Source organism: Sapajus apella, unplaced genomic scaffold (genome assembly GCF_009761245.1).
Source record: "Sapajus apella isolate SASKATOON/1434 unplaced genomic scaffold, GSC_monkey_1.0 scaffold2, whole genome shotgun sequence".
Taxonomy (NCBI): domain Eukaryota; kingdom Metazoa; phylum Chordata; class Mammalia; order Primates; family Cebidae; genus Sapajus; species Sapajus apella.
Window position 1 is genome coordinate 79,526,682 of NW_022436942.1, and position 14,873 is coordinate 79,541,554.

Sequence of the window (14,873 nt, forward strand, 5' to 3'; positions counted from 1 at the left end):
CTTTTTTTTTTTTTTTTTTGAGACGGAGTTTCGCTCTTGTTGCCCAGGCTGGAGTGCAATGGCGCGATCTCGGCTCACCGCAACCTCCGCCTCCTGGGTTCAGGCAATTCTCCTGCCTCAGCCTCCTGAGTAGCTGGGATTACAGGCATGCGCCACCATGCCCAGCTAATTTTTTGTATTTTTAGTAGAGACGGGGTTTCACCATGTTGACCAGGATAGTTTCGATCTCTTGACCTCGTGATCCACCCACCTCGGCCTCCCTAAGTACTGGGATTACAGGCTTGAGCCACCGCGCCCGGCCCTCAATTTTTTTTAAAAAAGGCAGGGTGCAATGGCTCACGCTTGTCATCTCAGCACTTTCGGAGACCGAGGTGGGTGGATCACAAGGTCAGGAGTTTGAGACCAGCTGATCAACATGGTAAAACTCCATCTCTACTAAAAATACAAAAATTAGCCAGGCAGGCCGGGCACGGTGGCTCAAGCCTGTAATCCCAGCACTTTGGGAGGCCGAGGCGGGTGGATCACGAGGTCAAGAGATCGAGACCATCCTGGTCAACATGGTGAAACCCCGTCTCTACTAAATATACAAAAAATTAGCTGGGCATGGTGGCGCGTGCCTGTAATCCCAGCTACTCAGGAGGCTGAGGCAGGAGAATTGCCTGAACCCAGGAGACGGAGGTTGCGGTGAGCCGAGATCGCACCATTGCACTCCAGCCTGGGTAACAAGAGCGAAACTCCGTCTCAAAAAAAAAAAAAAAAAAATTAGCCAGGCATGGTGGCACACACCTGTAATCCCAGCTACTCAGGAGGCTAAGGGAGGAGAATCGCTTGAACCCAGGAGGCGGAGGGTGAAGTGAGCTGAGATCACACCATTGCACTCCAACCTGGGCGACAACATGAGACTCCGTCTCAAAAAAAGAAAAGAAAAAACAAAAACGCCGGGTGCAGGGGCTCACGCCTGTAATCTCAGAACCTTGGGAGGCCGAGGGTGGATCATCTGAGGTCACGAGTTCGAGACCAGCCTGGCCAACATGGTAAAACCCTATCTCTACCGAAAACACAAAAATTAGCCAGGCATGGTGGCAGGCACCTGTAATCCCAGCTACTCAGGAGGCTGAGACAGGAAATCACTTGAACCCGGGAAGCAGAGGTTGCAGAGTGAGCCGAGATCGCGCCACTGCACTCCAACCTGGGCGACAGAACAAGATTCATCCCCCACCAAAAAAAGATTAACACATCCCCTTAGGCTATCAAATCTTACCATCTCTGGGACAGAACATTAACCTTTGGTTCACATGTTTGACAAATTCTGCGGGACAAATGTCACAGGTTCCGCTGGAATTCAGGGAGTACATCCGTGGACAGACACCTGTGGTTGATGGCCACTCCATGCCAATCACCCGTATCACAAAGGGTCTCTCTGGAGGTCCCAGAAAAACAGTAGGGACTCGGTAGAGAGCTTATGAATGAATAAAATGGTATCTCTGATGACACTGGGTGGTGGTGGGTGGGGAACAGAGAGGAAGGTACAGACAGTGGAAAGACAGAGCTCCCTGGAGGATCTGGCTGAGAGGCAGAAAACGTCTCTCAGCCCTCTCGGACAGAGAAGAATTGATGGAATAGCTACTATGCCAAGCAAGTAGCAGGAAAGTCCAACGGGAAAGGCAAAAGGGAAAAACACAACATTTCAGCGCTGACACGGGCCTGATTCATGCACAGAGAGTGTGGTAAAAGAACACCAAAGAATCCAACCATGTGGCAAGATGCTCAGTCGCCTAGTGAGAGAACTGCAAATTCAAACTACAGTGAGGCAGCCTGGTGGTTCCCCAGAAACTTAAACATGGAGTTACCATATAACCAACAACTCCTCTCCTAGGTATAGACCCAACAGAATTGAAAGCAGGGACTCAAACAGATACTTGTACACCAGTGTTCACAGCAACATCATTCATAATAGCCAAAAGGTGGAAATAACCAAGTGTCCATCAACAGACGATGAATAAACAAAATGTGGCAGAACCACACAACAGAATACTATACAGCCACAAAAGGAAGAAAACTGACTCACGCTACAACACAGACAAACCGTGAAGACATACGCTAAGTGAAACAAGCCAGATACAAAAAAACAAGTATGGTAAGATTTCAGTTACATAAAGAATCTAGAATAGTCTGATTCAGGCCAGGTGCGGTGGTTCACACCTGTAATCCCGACACCTTGGGAGGCCGAGGCGGGGGGATCACTTGAGGTCAGGAGTTCCAGACTAGCCTGGCCAACATGGTGAAACCCCATCTCTACTAAAAATACAAAAATTAGCTGGGCTTGGTGGTGGGCGCCTGTAATCCCAGCTACTCAGGAGGCTGAGGCAGGAGAATCACTGGAACCCGGGAGGCAGAGGTTGCAGTGAGGCAAGATCATGTCACTGCACGCCAGTCTAGGGGACAGAGGGAGACTTCATCTCAAAAAAAAAAGAGGGGGTGTGTGTGTGTGTGTGTGTTAGTAGAGACGGGGTTTCTCCATGTTGGTCAGGCTAGTCTCAAACTCCTGACCTCAGGTGATCCACCCACAGGTGTGAGCCACCATGCCCGGGCAAAAAAAAGAAATTTTAAAGGAAAGAAAATACCTGTAGCCAGGATAGGAGTTATGATGATAAGGCCTCATATGCTATGGGATCCGATGGGGCTGGAGGTCTTATCTCCTATTCCTGTATCCCCCACCCTCCTTACTGTATCTGAGAAAGAAATCGTCAACTCTGTCCCTGTTTCAGCTTCTCTGTCAATGACAGAATACAACTCAAGTTCCATATTTCTGTGTGTCCCTAGCTGCGGCTACTTTACTTATCCTTTTCATGATCCTTATCTCCCAGAAGAGGAAACTCAGATCCTCTGAAGTTCAGCTTAAAGTAATCCTGTAAAGCATCCTGTAAAGTCGGTGCCCATCTGATAGTCACAGGATTAGATGAACCAAGCACTCAGAATCACACCCGGCACGTGCTCAGAAACTGTTACCTCAACAATTACCTGTTGGATGCTGATATGGTTTGACTCTGTGTCCCCACCCAAGTCTCATCTTGAATTGCACTCCCATAATTCCCATGTGTTGTAGGAGGGACCTGGTGGGAGATCACTGAAACGTGGGGGCGGTTTCTCCCATACTGTTCTCATGGTAGTAAGTCTCACCAGATCTGATGGTTTTTAGCAGGGGTTTCCACTTTGGCATCTTCCCCATTCTGTCTGCCTGCTGCCTTCCATGTAAGACGGGACTTGCTCCTCCTTGCTTTCTGCCGTGATTGTGAGGCTTCCCCAGCTACGTGGAACTATAAGTCCAATTAAACCTCTTTCTGTTGTAAATCGCCCAGTCTCAGGTATGTCTTTATCAGCAGCACAAAAACAGACTAATCCAGTTGCCCATGGCCTGCTGTGGTAGATAGCCTATGCTCTGGAATGTTCCCATGAGGACTGATGTCCAGGCGAGATAGCCTGCTCCTGGGTGTGTCCCTCAGCCCTGGCCGTGTGGTCTGCGTCCCCAAGGGCAGGCAGTCTCTCCCCCATCCTAGAGCTGCCTCTGATAGGGCTGCAAGGGTTCCTGAGAAGAAAATGAGGCCTGGCAGTACCTGGGAAAGTCAATGAAGATTTTTTTTTTCCACCAACAGAAATACAATTGCTTATCAATCCCTACTCCAGGCCAAGGGCGCCGAGCCATCCGCCCCCGGCAAGGCTGCTTTTAATCAGCCTCCTTGGCAAGCTGGCATCTTGACGGGGCCTCCCTCACAGCTCTGACGGAATCTCAGCCTTTTTGGTCTGGAGGAGGACGGAGAGGAAAGATGCCTCAGACCCAGGACAGTGGCCTCAGCGCTGGTGGGGCAGGCATGAAACCCCAGAGCTCAGCAGAGAGGAGCCCAGGGGACGCAGGCCTCAGTACCACAGGATATGACAGGACGAGGTGCATCCAGGGGCTTTTTCTTTTCTTTTTTTTTTTTTGAGACAGAGTCTCACTTAGCCGCTCAGGCTAGAGTACAGTGGTTTGATCTTGGCTCACTGCAAACACCGTCTCTGGCTTCAAGCAGTTCTCCCATCTCAGTCTCCCAAGTAGCTGGGATTACGGGCGCCCGCCTTCATGCCTGGCTAATTTTTGTATTTTAATAGAGATGAGGTTTCACCATGTTGGCCAGGCTAATCTTGAACTCCTGACCTCAGGTGATCCGCCTACCTTGGCCTCCCAAAGTGCTGGGATTACAGGCTTGAGCCACCACGCCCGGCCATCCAGGGGCTTCTTGTCTCACAGATGCCTACAGAGTCTAGGCCAGTGTCCTGAATGGTTTGGGGGTCACAGGCCCTACAAAGATCTGATGAAAGCTACCAACGCTCTGTCCAGGAGAAAGAAATCATGCAAAGAGACAATAGTTCAGCCTGGAAACAGCAACAGCTAACATTCAACTGAGCTCTCAACAGGCACCCAGCACGAGCTAACTGCCTGGCCATGTAACCCTCACAGGACAGGCCCTCTGCCAGGGACAGACAGTGAAGCATTCGATTCCAGGGATGGAGAGAGGGAGGACCTTTTTGCAAAGTTGGTTGGATTTGACAAAATGTTGGCCCTGGCCCCGCATCCTTGCCCAAGAAATCCAAGCAGAGGCCATCCCCCAAGGCCGTGCCTCTACCCTCTTCCCTCTCACAGGGCAGCTTGTCCTGAGCCACCAGAGCCTTCCTGGAGCAGATGGACCTGGGACCCGGGCCAGGATGAGGGAAACGTTCCTTCCTCTGCCAGGAAGCCAAGTGGCACGGGCCTCCAGGAAACACCTTCTCATTTCCTCGGGGCTGTTTCCAAGCTGCGTCCACTGCCTCCCCCACAGCAAGCTGCCCAGGGAGGAGGTGCTCCCAAGCCCAGACACCCCTGAGGCTGCCTCATCCCAGGCACAACATAAAGGCCCAAAACAGCTTCAAGGATCCTGCCAAGGCCACAGACGATGTCCTGCCTAGGACATCAGTATCCCCCTGGGAAAATGAGCTCAGCCAGCCATACTCTGTCTCACATGGGGAAACTGAGGCCCACAGAGGTCCTCAAGGAAATTCATTCATTTGTTCTTTCATCGAGTAATTATAAAGGAATGATCATCTGCTGGATAAACAAAACGGATGTGGTTTTGCCCTCAAGTGATTGACAGTCCAGTGAGGGATACCAACATTTAAAAGTAGGTGCACAAGGCTGGGCACGGTGGCTCACACCTGTAATCCCAGCACTTTGGGAGGTCGAGGCGGGTGGATCACCTGAGGTCAGGAGTTCGAAACCAGCATGGCCAACATGGTGAAACCCCCGTCTCTACTAAAAATGCAAAAATTAGCTGGGCATGGTGGCTTGCACCTATAATCCCAGCTACTTGGGGCTGAGTCAGGAGAATCATTTGAACCCGGGAGGTGGATGTTGCAGTGAGCCAAGATCACACCACTGCACTCCAGCCTAGATGACAGAGCGAGACTTTGTCTAAAAAAAAAAAAAAAAAAATGGTAGGTGAGAGCCAAAGGTGGCTCACACCTTTAATCCCAGCACTTTGGGAGGCCGAGGTGGGCAGATCACAAGGTCAGGAGTTCGAGACCAGCCTGGCCAACATGGTGAAACTCCATCTCTACTAAAAATACAAAAAAAATTAGCTGGGTGTGGTGGTGGGCGCCTGTAATCCCAGCTACTCAGGAGGCTGAGGCAGGAGAATCATTTGAACCCAGAGGTAGAGGTTGCAGTGAGCCGAGATTGCACCACTGCATTCCAGCCTGGGTGAGAGGATGAGACTCTGTCTTAAAAAAAAACAGCAGATGTGCAAGTGAGTCTACAAGCACAGACTAGGGCCGAAGACCAGGGTGTGACCAAAGAGAACAGCAGAGGGGCCCACTTGAGATCTAAGGGTGGGTGAAAAAAGGCCCCTCTTGGGGAAAGGCTATTTAGGCTGAAACCTACAGGGTGAGTAGGTGCTAAGGGAGGAGGAATTTGTTCCCAGCAGAGGAAACAGCTTCTGAGAAGGCCCCCTGTGGAAAAGAGGTGGGAGAGGGAGGGCAACAGAAACAAGTTCCCAGGGTCTGGAGCCGGGAGCAGGAAGCAAGTTGAGGAGCAGGGGCTGGAAGGAGCCAGAGCTTTGTGGGAAGCCGATGATGACTACTAGAGCCAAGGGCGGCCCAGGGCAAAGCTACAGGGACTGGGCTTGGACCCTGTTGTGAGCTGACCTGTGTCCCCCAAAAAGGTATGTGGCAGTTCTAACCCTCAGGACCTCAGAATGTGGCCTTATTTGGAGATAGGCCTTTACAGAGATGATGAAGTGAAAATGAGGTCATTAGTCCAACAGGCCTAGTCTAGTAAAGGGGAAATGCAGACGTACAGACAGCACAGAGGGAGACGGCCACGCGGACAAGGAGGCGGGTGGGGGCTCCTTCTATAGGCCTAGGAGTGTCAGAGATTGTCAACAACCACCAGCCACCAGGACAGAGGCCTGGAACAGACTCCCCTCCAGCGCTCAGAAGGAACCAGTCCTGCTGAAGCTTGATCCAGACTTCTGGCCTCTAGAACTGACAGAACAGACCTCTGTCTTTGAAGCCACCCAGCGAGTGGGGCTTGGTCACAGCTTCTCTAGGAAGACAATCCAGCACCCCGCCCAACCAGTGGGGTTCGGGGAAGCCGGCTGCCTTGGAGGCCACAGACTCTGAAGCGTTTCCCAAAGCTCAAGGGGGAGACCTGAGAGGCTCAGCTGCATCCGTAGAGGCGGTGCTAGAATATTCCAGACCCAGGGCCCTTGCCTAGCTAAGCAGGATGATCAGATCCGGTGACACCAACTGCTACAACACGCACTCCTTCAGTGCTCTTTAGTTTAGGGCCAGTGAAACAACTGGGTCCCCAAAGACAAAAGCCCTCCCTTGTCAGATGGCAATCGAGATCTCTCAGGCTTCAGATACCCTGTCCTCACCATAGTCCCTAAAACAGAAAGGTTGCAAGCACTGACTCCCGAATGACATGTGGCCGCCGACATGTTGGCTGTACACCAGGTTCAAAGCTATCTGAAGAAGAGGTGCTCATGGCTGTAATCCCAGCACTCTCGGAGGCTGAGGTGGGAGGATGGCTTGATGCTAAGAGTTCAAGATCAGCCTGGGCAACATAGTGAGACCCCATCTCTACAAAAATTTTTTAAAATCAGCTGGGGATGGTAGCTCACACCTGTAGTCTCAGCTACTCAGGAGGCTGAGGCAGGAGGATGGCTTGAGCCCAGGAGTTGGAGGCTGCAGTGAACTATGATTGTACCACTGCACTCCAGGCTGGGTGGCAGAGTGAGAGCCTATCTCTAAATAAATAAATAAATAATGATTTGAATGAGATGCCAACATTTCAGAGCCAGGAGATTTCAGAAAAAAGTGCAGGTTTCCAGATTCTCTTGAAGAACTGCACACTGATAGCACTGGGCCTGTGTTCTATCCTGGCAACCACTCGCTGCAGCTCTGGCAAGGGACACGCTCGCCAGCACGCCGCAGTCCTCCCCACTCCCCAGTGCCTCCCAGAAGCTGAGGACAGGCTGCCTGCCGCAGGCCACGCCCTCCCCTTGGCTCACATCTCACGCCCTGCCTCCCCACTATAGGTGCCTGAGTCTGCAGCCCCTGCTTTTGAGTCACTGAACATCACTGCGAAGACGGGCACACATCGGTGGTCACCTGCTCTGACCGTTTCATTCAACTAATGAGAAAAATGAAGGCTCAGAAGGATTTACTGATTTGCCCAAATCACGCAGTGGTTCCAGGCAGGGCGACAATTGGGCTGACTGTTGTTGTTGTTGTTGTTTTTGAGACGGAGCCTTGCTCTGTTGCCCAGGCTGGAGTGTAGTGGTACGATCTCGGCTCACTGCAACCTCCGCCTCCCAGATTTAAGCAATTCTCCTGCCTCAGCTTGCCAAGTAGCCGGGGACTACAGGCGCACCACCATGCCCAGCTAATATTTGTATTTTTCAGTGGAGACAGGGTTTCACCATGTTGCCCAGGGTTGGTCTCAAACTCCTGACTTCAAGTGATCCACCCGCCTCAGCCTCCCAGAGTGCTAGGATTACAGGTGTGAGTCCACATGCCCGACCAGGCTATGTTTTTCAGGAAGGGGCCAACAATCACAGGTGCAGCCTTGCCATGTCCACATACTGCATTCTGAATAAAGTCCAGGCTGGGCCAAAATCTCTAACCAGGGAGAACATGCAGCCCATTCCTCTGCCTTCCTGGGAACCTCGACCTGTGTTTGAGAGAGACAAGAACGAAGGCACAGAGTCTCAAAGTGCTTGGAGGAGAAGCTGGACGCAGTGGCTCACGCCTGTAATCCTAACACTTTGAGAGGCTGAGGTGGGTGGATCACCTGAGGTCAAGAGTTCAAGACCAGCCTGGCCATCATGGTGAAACCCTATCTTTAAAAAAATAAAATAAAATAAATTTTTTTTTTTTTTTTTAAAAAGGGCTTGGAGGAGAAATGCACAGGGTTTGGGCACAGGGACATGGACATGACTAACTCATGAGAGCTGTGACTTTGCCCTCCTTGTTTACAGCTGAATTCTAGGGCCTAGAACTTTCTAGGACACTGCTAGCACTCAGTAAATACTGGACAGAAGTTGTTATTTCTTCCATCCCAAGGCCACTAAGAAGGTCAGAAGCTTTCGTTAGCTGGCCTATAGTTGACGTTTCTTTAGTCTGATAACAGTAGCTCAATATATGTCTGGGAAGGCATCCCTCCATGTGAGAGGTGGCCCTATGGAGCTGACCCTACCATCAGCTTCAGAGATTCAAACATGACTCAAGCCTGGCCAGCCAGTCATCAATTGCTCTGGTCAAGTGGGTAACTCAAGAGTATATGTGAGGCTGAGTGCAGTGGCTCACACCTGTAATCCCAGCACTTTGGGAGGCCAAGGTGGGCAGATCACTTGAGGCCAGGAGTTCGAGACCAGCCTAGCCAACATGGTGAAACTCCATTTCTACTAAAAATACAAAAATTAGCCGGGTATGGTGGCACATCCCTGTTATCCCAGCTACTCAGGAGGCTGAGGCATGAGAATCACTTGAACCCAGGAGGAGGAGGCTGCAGTGAGCTAAGATCACACCACTGCACTGCACTCCAGCATGGGCAACAGAGTAAGATCTTATCTGAAAGAAAAAAAAAAAAAAAAAAGAAAGAGAAGAGCAGATGTGTGGGCCGGGCATCGTGGCTCACACCTATACTTCTAGCACTTTGGAAGGCTGAGATGGGCAGATCCCTTGAGCCCAGGAGTTTTGAGATTGGCCTGGGCAACATGGGGAGACCTCATCTCTACAAAAATACTAAAAGCTAGCTGGGCATGGTGGTGTACACCTGTAGTCCCAGCTACTAGGGAGGCTGAGGTGGGAGGATCATTTGAGCTGGGGAGGTTGAGGCAGCAGTGAGTAGTGATCACACCACTGCACTCCAGCCTGGGTGACACAGTGAAATCCTGTCTCAAAAAAAGAGAGATGACCCAAGTCAGTCTATTGGGTCTTATTCTGTGGTTTTGTGGAAGTGTTGAAAAGAACGTCCTTTCTATTGAAACTAGAGCTCAGAAGATAGATTTCTAAAGCTATCAGGGGCTGGGGAGAACCCTGCTTCAGAATGAAGTCTCAGAAGAGAAAAGAGAGGTAATGGATGGAAAAGAGCTGAGACTGAAGACACTGTTTTGGTACCTGGATTCGGCCATGCCTGAAGCTCATGTATCTCAGGAGTTTTTAACTACATGAGTCAACACATTTCCATTTTTGCTTATGCTATTTCATAATAACTTTTCCATCATTTAGAGTCAAGGGCCCTGACTTACCAATGACAGAGATGACTGAGAGGAAAGCTGCTATCTCCCTACACCCCAAGGCTCTTATCCAAGCCAAACTGCCAGGCAGCTGCAAGGCCTCTGGCAACCTGGACAGCCTTTGCCTTGGCAGGCAGAAACCAGCACTTCCAACACTGCTTTTCTTCTTCCTTTTAATCTGAAAACATCAAGGATGGGGCAGGGAAGGGCTGATGAACAGGGAGAGAAGAAACTGGCATTTCAACACAAGAATCGCATTGCTCAGATGCAGTGATACTAATGGCTAGCCTTCTTCAGTGCCTGGCACTCTTCTAAGCCTGTGTCATCTCATTTAATTGTCATAACCGCCTCATGAGTTATAGGGACTGTTTTGTTTGTTTTTTTTGAGACAGGGTCTCACTCTTGTCACCCAGGCTGGAGTACTGGGGCACAATCTTGGCTCACTGCAGACTTGATCTCCTGGGCTCTAGCATTCAAGTCCCCTAAATCACCTGTAACTACAGGTGGCACCATTATGCCTGGCTAAATAGGTCCTGTTATTATCCCTGTTCCACCAGTGAGGAAACTGAGGCACGGGGAGCCTGCCCGACTTGCCCATCATCAGCCAGCTAATGAGTGCTTCAGGAGGGCACAGGTGTGAATGCTCACCACATAGAAGCTGTTGCCAAGAAAGAACTTGGGCAGTTATTGAATTCAAATTCAAGGCACTCAATTGGCTTCATTTTTTTTGCACTCTGTTGCCCAGGCTAGAGTGCAGTGGTGCAATCACAGCTCCCTGCAGTCTCGAACTCCTGGGCCCAGGTGATCCTCCCACTTTACCTCCCGAGTAGCTGGGACTACAGGCACACACCACCACACTTGGCTAATTTTTTGTCTTTTCTGTGGAGATGGGGTTTCACCATGTTACCCACGCTGGTCTCAAACTCCTGGGCTCAAGAGATCCACCTGTGTCAGCCTTCCAAAGTGCTGGGATTACAGACATGAGCCACTGTGCTTAGCCGGTTTCAATTTATTTTAAAGCAAGATCTCTTAAATCTCTAATCCTACCATGCTAACTTCACTCTTTTCCTCTTCCCTTCTAGCCCTTGTCCATATGCATCACATTTCACAAAATTAAAAACAGTGTATGCATATAATTTCCCACCCTTGCTTCCGCGTGTCGTAAGAGCACACTCTCACACGGCTTTTGCAATCAACGCAAGAGAGGCTGTAGATGCAGTAACTGACACTCAGGGAGGTTGAGATGACCTCATCCAGGCAGCCCAGCAGGCTTGCAGTGACACCAGGAAGAGGTCCAGGTGGCCTGCCCTGCAGCCCAGTGATCCCTGCCGTCCTGGATGCTCAGAGCAAGCAGCTCTGCTGTCTTGCTGCTCGCCAGGGCCAACTTGCCTTAAGAGTTCTTAGGCAGCTATTACTCAGTCAATAACAAAATAGCATTGAAAGAATGGCCCTAGTCATGCAGTCAGGCATCTAAAGCCCGGTGTGGGCCAGGCACAGTGGTGGCTAATGCCTGTAATCCTAGTGCTTTGGGAGGCCGAGGCAGGACAACTGCTTGAGGCCAGGAGTTTGAGACCAGCTTGGGCAACACAGCAAGACCCCATCACCACAAAAAAAATTTAAAAATTAGCCCAGTGTGGTGCTGCACACCTGTGGTCCCAGCTCCGTGGGAGGCTGAGGTGGCAGGATCCCGTGAGGCCAGGTGGTTGAGGCTGTAGTGAGCAGTGATTGCACCACTGCATTCTAGCATGAGCAATAGAGAAAGGCTCTGTCTCAAAAAAAATGTTAAATTAAAAAAAAATTAGGGCCGGGCGTGGTGGCTCAAGCCTGTAATCCCAGCACTTTGGGAGGCCGAGGCGGGTGGATCACGAGGTCAAGAGATCGAGACCATCCTGGTCAACACGGTGAAACCCCGTCTCTACTAAAAATACAAAAAATTAGCTGGGCATGGTGGTGCACGCCTGTAGTCCCAGCTACTCAGGAGGCTGAGGCAGGAGAATTGCCTGAACCCAGGAGGCGGAGGCTGCGGTGAGCCGAGATCGCGCCATTGCAGTCCAGCCTGGGTAACATGAGCGAAACTCCGTCTCAAAAAAAAAAAAAAAAAAAATTAATAAAAATAAAGCCAGATGTGCACGGGTAACCCCAGTCTTGGAGTGTGAGGAAGTTATGAATGTGGGGGTAACTCTGGGTGTGTGTTTAGAAGGGAGGCATTTAGAAATAAAGGGTAGAAACCACCTTCCTTCCTCTCCCCACTGCACCCTTCCCAATCGTTCATGGAACAGAAGGAAGAGGCTGGAAAACACCTGGAATTTCAGTTTGTAACGAACAAGAAAAAGACTTCAACTCCGGCATGCTCTTGGCAAATCACAGATGGAGAGGGACAGCTCCAAACACACAGGTGTGTGCCTGGGCCACCCACGACCCTTCTCCCTCCCTCCTCCCCACCTTTTGGACATCATGCTAAATCTAGCTGCAAGCCTCCTCAGGTGAGGGACAAGAAGAGCGCAGGGAGCCAGCTCTACAGCTCTGAGGGGCCACCTGTCCCCACGCCTGGACCCAGAGGGCAGCACTGTCTGGGATGAACCTAAATGAAATATTTCTCTGCCAGAAGCCTTGAAGGCAATGCCCCAAAGCACATTTCAAAAACAGAAAAGGGAATGTGCTCTCCCCCTGCACCCTGGCCCCCGCAAAACACTAGTTCCCCATTTAAACTTCTCTAACAGAAGCTTCTCTCAGGCACCACCCACAGGCCTCCTTCCCCACCCACTGGGTTCCTGCCTCATGCATAAGCACGGGCAGAGGGGCACCACCGTGGCCTCCCTGCTGACTCCCACCCGCCTCTCCTCTGAGGACCACCGTCCCTCTCTCTTTTCCAGGTTGGGATTAGCATTTTTATCTCGGCAACTGCCGTCTCTCAACTATTTACAGAAGCCACCAGGATAAAAAGAGGCAACATAAAAATAGTTTCTCAGCAGCTTTCAGGATGGGGTGGGGTGGGGTGGGGGTGGGGGCACAACAGAATCTTCTCATTTTCTTTCGTTCCTTTTCAAAAGGGAAAGGATGCCAGAATTGTTCATCTTTTCCAAAAGGCCACTCACCTGGGAGCTTCTCGGGGGACAGGAACCAAGCCCCAGTATTTCTCAGTTCCCAGGGCACAGCTTGTCACCAGCGCCCCTGCCCAACCATAAGAGTGGGCTGGGTGAAGGGTTGAGGCTACAGAGCCAGGGCACCCCGCTCTGCCCCGTTTCCGTCACCTCCCGGGCCTCCTTCCAGCTTTCCAAAAAGCAAGCCAGTTCAAAAAAACAAAGCAAAACAAAACTTTGGCTTTTCCCTATGCTTAAAATGTTTCATAATTGAAAAAAGAAATTCAGTGGCAATATGACAAACACCACAGAAACTGAAAATATGGGCAGCTAAAATCATCCCTTTCCCATTTTGATCAGTAACATCCCCGATAGGGAAAGCAGGAGCCAGGGGTCTTCCCTCCAATACCTAACAGAATATACACCATTTTAAAGATGGCTTTTTTGTTGTTATTATTTTGGTTTTGTTGAGGAAGGGGTCCAATCAGGGTAGAAAACAAATAGTAATGCCAAATCTTATTTTTCAGACCAAAAAACTATTCGGAAATGCTTTCCATCCCATAACCTCCCAGGGAAGGTGGACTCCACTCCATCAGAAAATGAGCATAATTTGCCAGGATAAGGAGCCACAGCCAGGCACCGTGACTCATGCCTGTAATCCCAGCACTTTGGGAGGCCCAGGTGGGTGGATCACTTGAGGTCAGGAGTTCGAGACCACACTAGCCAACATGGTGAAACCCTGTCTCTACTAAAATTACAAAAATTGCCAGGCATGGTAGCGCACACCTGTAATCCCAGCTGCTCCAGGGGCTGAGACAGGAGAATCGCTGGGACCCCAGAGGTGGAGGCTGCAGTGAGCCAAGATCAGTGTGACTGCACTCCAGCCTGGGCAACAAGAGCGAAACTCCGTCTCAAAATAAAACAAACCCATTGCCTCCTGGATCAAGTCATGGTCATTTCATTACAAGTGTGATTTTTCAGGGACAGTCTAGATTTTATTCAGTTCCATTCTTTTCAGTTATGATGGTTATTTGTTTGTTTTGGTTTTGTTTTTGAGATGGGGTTGCCCAGGCTGAAATGCAGTAGTGCCATCATGGCTTACTGCAGCCTCAACCTCCCAGGCTCAAGAGATCCTCCTGCCTCGGCCCCCAAGTAGCTGGGACTACAGGCCTGCACCACCACGCCTGGCTAATATTTTTAAATTTTTTTGTAGAGACAAGGTCTAGGCTAGTCTTGAACTCTTGGGCTCAAGTGATCCTCCTGCCTTGGCATCCAAAGGTGTTGAGATTACAGTTGTGAGCCACTACACCCAGCCATGATTTGTTAAATGCAGGTCCCCATGTGATTTTATTATTATATATTTTGTGAGACTTTTTTTCCAAGTGAATAAATCCACAAAGTAGAGAAAACCTAACCAGACAGACAGTGCCATGGCCCTGTGGCCATGAGTGGAGGCAGCCCAGTCTGTCCTGATAGCTTTTCCAGGAATACCCGCCAAGAAAGCAGAAATGGAAAGCTGGCATGAGAGGAAGCCCAGGGAAGATCAGCTCCTGAACCCAACCCCCCCACCCCACACCCCTCCTTTCCCCCCCGTGTTGCAGACAGGGGAGGCAGAGTGCAGAGAGGAAGGGAGGATGTGATCTTTTGGGAACAATTACCTTGAGCTGAGCTGTGTACTGGGGGCTTCCATATAGAAGATCAGCTCTATAGCCACCCTCTAGGTAGATGTGGGAGGCTCCATTTCATAGATGAGAAAATCAAGGCTCAAGGTCCTCTGGGGTCTGTATCCTTTCCTGATGTACCTTCTCTTCCTTGGCTTCCCCTCCTCCTTTTTTTTTTTTTTTTTTTTTTTAAGGCAGAGTCTCACTCTCACCCAGGCTGGAGTTCAGTGGCATGATCTTGGCTCACTGCAACCTCTGCCTCCCCAGTTCAAGCGATTCTCCTGCCTCAGTCTCCCAAGTAGCTGGAATTACAGGCATGC

The 14,873-nt window shown here is 50.4% G+C and overlaps 1 protein-coding gene across 5 annotated transcripts in view; it reads right to left on the minus strand.

Moving 5' to 3' along the window:
• The window catches only part of CAMKK2 (calcium/calmodulin dependent protein kinase kinase 2), a 64,416-nt gene that overhangs the window by 40,928 nt on the left and 8,615 nt on the right, over nt 1-14,873 (minus strand). The window contains exon 2 of one of the 5 annotated variants that reach the window (XM_032242115.1): nt 9,825-10,021. The exons of the other annotated variants lie outside the window; for them this stretch is intronic. The gene's annotated coding sequence lies outside the window, so the exon portion shown is untranslated. The remainder of the gene's footprint in view (nt 1-9,824; nt 10,022-14,873) is intronic. 5 annotated transcript variants of the gene reach the window in all.